Source organism: Mercenaria mercenaria, chromosome 2 (assembly GCF_021730395.1).
Source record: "Mercenaria mercenaria strain notata chromosome 2, MADL_Memer_1, whole genome shotgun sequence".
Lineage (NCBI taxonomy): Eukaryota > Metazoa > Mollusca > Bivalvia > Venerida > Veneridae > Mercenaria > Mercenaria mercenaria.
The window spans coordinates 58550219-58556424 of record NC_069362.1 but is presented as its reverse complement, the minus strand read 5'-3'; the positions used below and the strand labels follow the sequence as shown (position 1 = coordinate 58556424).

Genomic DNA, 6206 nt, shown 5'->3' with positions numbered 1-6206 from the left:
TATAGTTCATCCATTACAACTCCTCAGGTCTATACTTTGATTGGTGTTAAAAGTAGGATGTAGAATTACTGTGAATTGACATGTTGATTTACCCAGTTCCATTGTTTCCACCTCACCGCACCCTAAAGCATGATCAGACCACTGTTTGCCAAATTCCTAAAAAGTAACAACACAGTTGATGGCTGCAAAGTCAAAGTAGGCGTAAGTTCTTGAATGTTGTGACTTTTACAGTGCTAACTCTCAATACAGGTAACAACAACCTTGTAGCCAGTCTTAGGGAGAACAAGGGATCACAGGGTCTCGAGTGTAATTACTTGGCAAGGCATACATGATCTCCATGGTGACTTTACTGCCAGAAATCAACTGGCTGCTTGTGAAGAACAGGTTGGCACTGTTACAGTTCTAACACTGGTAAGCACAACTGCCTGACATTACAAAACTGAAATGCCATTAAAAATTGCACTAAAACCCCTAAACAATGAACAAAATAACAAGCTTGTATTTACATTTCATTATACCAAATTGTGTTTTGCTATTAATTTAGGGGCAGCAGATCACAATGTTATCGTGACTCTGGTAACAAATGTGAACGCAACACAACATGCCATGCCATTTTTACCTACTAATTAGCAATCGTGACTTGAGGCTGGTCCAAATTTAGCTTCCAGTGTTATTCCCTAGCGAGACAAAATCATATTAATCGTAAAAATAAAACAAAAATGGAACAGTGTTAAATATTAATCAAGAAACTAGTGCAGATATATAAATTATTTGCATTTATAGACTTATCGCACTACCAGTATTAAAAGACTTATAAAACAGAGTATTATTCGCCAATAAATTAGTATTAGCATACGCACCACGACATCTTTTTATCTTAAGTTTAACGAATACAGTTTAAGGGTCTCATAGAAGTAAGAGACCATAAATATAAGTTCATAAAAAGGTAACAAACATCAAGGTAGAAATTCTTATCACAAAATTAAAATTTTTGAATGGTTTTATGGCGAACACCTGGATATACTTATATACTGGTAGGAATGTAATAAACTTTGGTCAATTTCTTTTTCAACCAAACGTCCATATACATATAACTAATTGATCTTCTTTTCAGACATAAACAAAAAACTTCTTAAGATTTAAATCATGAAATGCATACAAATATGCCAATTTGTATGCCAATCCACAGAGAAACCTATAAAACAGGAGAGCCACAATCGCTCTATATCACTAAAATAAATACTTTTTAAGAATGTAAAAATTTGAGAGTACAGAACTCCAGACAACCTGCTCTGATATATTCCATAATCTTGTTATGATTGGCATAGAAATGAATTTGCTATAGCCTAAAACAGTGAAATATTTAAAATAAAGTGCACATAACTCTAGGTTTGCCCTTTGTTTAATAGTAGTTTTAGTAGGAGGATAGTGCAAGATAAAGAAGATGCTCCAATGCTGGTTCTTTTGCATGCCATATTTAGGACTCTTATCCCAGTGTCAGTAGTTTTTGAAGGGGCATAGACTCTTAACTCGCAACCTCTCATTTCATAGTCAGACAGAGTTACAATTGTACCACCGTGTCCGCTCTTTAAAAAGAAAAAGGTGCCTTGAATTTTTGATAAATCAAGGGCCATAACTCTAAACCAAATAATTTGATTTCTGGCTTAAGGCTCTTCTAGTCAGCGTTAACTCAATGCAACATTTAAACATCAGTTTTTTAGCTAGACTGAATACAGTATGCTCATGAACAGCTTTCTGGATTATTTTCTGTTGTCGAAACTTGGTTTGTTTACACTCTTACAACTGCTAAAGCGATATTAACCAAACTTAGACAAAATGTACAAGGCAGCCTTGTGTGTTGTCCAGGAAACAAAAACAGAACAACCACAAAATGTCTCATTTATGTAAAAACAGAGCCCCTACCCTATATATACATGTTGTTTACATCGAAACAGTCTGACCACATTTTAACATCACATTAATCAAGATACAAATGCAGGTGTATAATTTATTTTTAACAAAGATGAAAATAATATATGCATCAGCACTTTTGTTTTTGATTTATTTAACATTAAAACAGGACCTGTGGTCTAGCTAAATAGTCAACAGTTTTTGTTAAAGGTGGTAAATCACACTTCAGAAATATTTTATGGCATTTTTCACTAAATTTATTTTTGTATATTCTGTGAGATTTATTTCAGGAAAAAAAAAAAGACCAACTAGAGATGCTTTTGAGAAAAGCGCATGTCTCCCACAACTGCAACATTGAAAAATGTCTAGTTTCTCTTGATGGCTTTGATGAATGGATCCAATCAGTAATTCAAGGGCCATAATTCAAAAGTGCCTGGGTGGATTTGGCTAGTTATCGAACATGGCCGAGGTCTCATGGTCAAACACATTTTGTTCAAGTTTGGTGAAGATCAGATGAGAAATATTCGACTTAGAGTGCAGACAAGCTTTGTGACAGACACACACACACACAGACTGGAGTAAATCAATATGTCTCCCACACCACTGTGTGGTGGTGGGAGACATAATTATACAGGTTCAGATCCCTATCACAAACATGTTTCATTAATTTTTGTAAAATCTTGTATTTCATTTTACTTCAATTCCTAGTTTTACGTTTGAATTTGATAGATATCAGTGGAATTAAAAGAGAAGTTTTAAAACTGCCCGTAAGTGCTGAAATCATTTATTTCCAACCAATCTAACTTGCACATCCTAGACAGGTAAAGGGAGGTAATTATAATTTTTTAAACCTGCATTTCTAATTAATTCGGTAAAATGTATAATTTTCGCTTAAAGAACATTTTCTTGGTTGGGCAACCAGGACAGGAAAATCAAGTTTTAAAAATAACTCCAGTAAAAATCTATCATGTATTAAGAGCATTCTTTAAAGTGTAAATGAACTGCATGATGTTCAGATACAACAAAATATAAAAGAAATTGTTGTACTTAATTAATATCATAATAATTTAAATATCTTTTTAAACACTACTAGTTTATAATTTTTGATTTTTTATAACAAGAGCTATCTGTTGTAAAAAATTTGAAATTCTTATGCTGATCTGGAGGCGTGTCCCTTTAAAGGACATAAAATCGTTGCAAATTTAGGTAAAATCGTCCAAGCTACGGCTTATTTATAGGACTACTGTCTAACATGAATCAATGTTACTGGAAACTGTGAAAAACATTTTGTCACTGACAGTTTATAGGTTCTGTTTAGTTTCTATATTAGATAATATAGGTACAACTCATTTAAATGGGTCAACCTTGTTGTACTTATAAAATAAGACTTGCCCGGTTTATAGGCTGGTCAGGGCTATGATACGTACTGTATTTTGCCATCAACATATTTCTATAAAATGCTTCTTCCCCTTCCGTTTGGAACCATCCATGTTTACAAACACGTTTGTTTATTTTATGGACTGTACATTTTACCTCATGTATGTTTAGGAGGCAGTAAACAGTTTTGAGCCGTTAGTGTCGAATTGGCCGGGGTGAAATTTACAAATAAGAGGCAATTTACGGAATGAAGTGCATATTTGAACTTCTAAATAATAATAATTGCTAGAATTGAAGTTTCAGCGGCTAGAATTGAGTTTCACTTATTTAAAAAAAATCAGTTGAGTAGCCTTGATCTTGATAGTATGACGTAATGACTTGCAGGAGCGTATACATGCTTCCTCTGAGCTAGCTTAAAGTGGGGTTGTCATTTTAGCAGGGACCTCAGGAAAACTGGAACAGTGAAGAAACGGTACGGATGGCACATATATTTGAGCTTATTTTCAGATTTTACAGTGTTACTGGAGTATGGAACAGTGTAGCAGTTGGGGCTATCAGTTTCAGGAAATTTTCTGCAGCGATTTAAAAATTGGCAAATTTAGCTTTTTTCGTCATCAGTTTCCGCGACCGGGAGAGCACAAAATTCAGGTCTTGTAAACAGAAAACTAGATATTAGAGATGTATTGTAGATGGTTTGTAACGATAGACATACAGTGATGTTAATGTTGCAATATCTTTATTTCAGGTGTGTGATTACAGACTTTTGTGTGAGGTTTTGAAAGTTAGGTAGGCGACTCTAGGCTGAGGAGCTCAGAAAACTGTTTACTGCCTCCTTAAGAGCAAATCTTGAAAATTTGTAAGTTCTTCCATGTGCATTTATTTGATGTCTTAGAGGTTTTTCAGTATGATTTGTGAATGAATATGAGTTTTAAAATTAATTTTGAAGCAAAATGAGAGTTTTTAAGAGCAATAACTAAGGGGAGATAACCGCGATTCAGACATGAAAGTCAGTTTTACAGTGTTTTACGAGCCGATATAATGAAAGATATATCTGTTCTGACACCATTTTACTTAGACATATGCTTACTGTGACATTAAAGTCGTCAAATAAGGCATTTAAATGCAAATTCATTGATTTCTATTAATTCAGTAAGCTTTTTAACAGCAAAATAGCGGCTCGGACTGTGGAACAGACCTCGGGGGTACTTTCGGCAGTATGTCCTCTGAATCAGTGTTTCGTTGTTCGTTTCAGTTTAGAAGTTATGTACATATTGCATATAACATAGACGCCAGTCCACAGCACGCAAAATGTTTAGAGAATAGACATCTTTTCCCCTAAAATAGATAGGTTTTGAAAGGTTTGTCTCAAAAATAACGTTTTTCTCATATTTCATCACTCGCGAAAAGTGATCATTATGAAATTGAGGTCTTAACATGGACTCGTGGTCTGATGCAGTCAGTTATATGGGTTGAAAGTCATGTACATCATAGCTAAATATCACAGTGCAGATAATTATCTTCAAATAGACACCATTTAGTGTCTAGGAATAGACAAATTAGCATGTAGTGGTATTTTGTGAAACGTTACGACGGTGACATATGGTGCTCATGCATGTGCTTGTAGCTTCCTGGAGCAGGTCCAGCACAGTACCAGTGAGTTAAAATTGCTATAATGTTCAGCCAGCTTGGCAGCTGAACATATCTAGATACTAAAAACATGGTTGAGACCTCATTTTTGTATGCAATGGGCCCTAAATGAAGCTGTAATGTTACTAGTTAATTTCGGTACGCGTTCCTGGTAGAATTTCTGCATACATGATGTATTTCAGTTGTCAAAATTTTCAACAGCATATGTTGGATATGTATGAAATTGGGTTTCTTTTGGTCTGAATTGATTAAATTACAAAATAAACAGCAAATGTCATACTATTGGGATCACTTTTGTCTCCCTTAAGGAGGCAGTAAACAGTTTTGAGCCGTTAGTGTCGAATTGGCCGGGGTGAAATTTACAAATAAGAGGCAATTTACCGGAATGAAGTGCATATTTGAACTTCTAAAATATAATAATTGCTAGAATTGAAGTTTCAGCGCTAGAATTGAGTTTCACTTATTTAAAAAAAATCAGTTGAGTAGCCTTGATCTTGATAGTATGACGTAATGACTTGCAGGAGCGTATACATGCTTCCTCTGAGCTAGCTTAAAGTGGGGTTGTCATTTTAGCAGGGACCTCAGGAAAACTGGAACAGTGAAGAAACGGTACGGATGGCACATATATTTGAGCTTATTTTCAGATTTTACAGTGTTACTGGAGTATGGAACAGTGTAGCAGTTGGGGCTATCAGTTTCAGGAAATTTTCTGCAGCGATTTAAAAATTGGCAAATTTAGCTTTTTTCGTCATCAGTTTCCGCGACCGGGAGAGCACAAAATTCAGGTCTTGTAAACAGAAAACTAGATATTAGAGATGTATTGTAGATGGTTTGTAACGATAGACATACAGTGATGTTAATGTTGCAATATCTTTATTTCAGGTGTGTGGTTACAGACTTTTGTGTGAGGTTTTGAAAGTTAGGTAGGCGACTCTAGGCTGAGGAGCTCAGAAAACTGTTTACTGCCTCCTTAAGACTCAAGATTTACTCAACTGAAGAATAAAGATGTGATCTGAAACAAATTTACAGTTACAAATAAATATTTGCGTAGCTTTAATGCATTATAAACACAAGAGGATCATAGTGGACATAAGTCGCTCACCTGACCTTTACTATAATATTTGACCTTGAATAAACATATGACACACTGAATTGTGAATAGTAATATCAGTGTTCAGCATACAAAAACATAAAACAGGTCAAGTACCATCATTTGTGAGGACCTTACAAAGATTCTACAAGCAAAGTTTGATGGAGATCCATGAAGCAGT

At 34.9% G+C, this 6206-nt stretch overlaps 1 long non-coding RNA gene across 1 annotated transcript; it reads left to right on the top strand.

Moving 5' to 3' along the window:
- Positions 1-3457: 3457 nt before the first annotated feature.
- On the top strand, positions 3458-5858 carry LOC128555147 (uncharacterized). The gene is made up of 3 exons (XR_008369829.1): positions 3458-3760; positions 4034-4144; positions 5818-5858. It is a non-coding gene; the product is annotated as an uncharacterized LOC128555147 (long non-coding RNA).
- Positions 5859-6206: the final 348 nt, after the last annotated feature.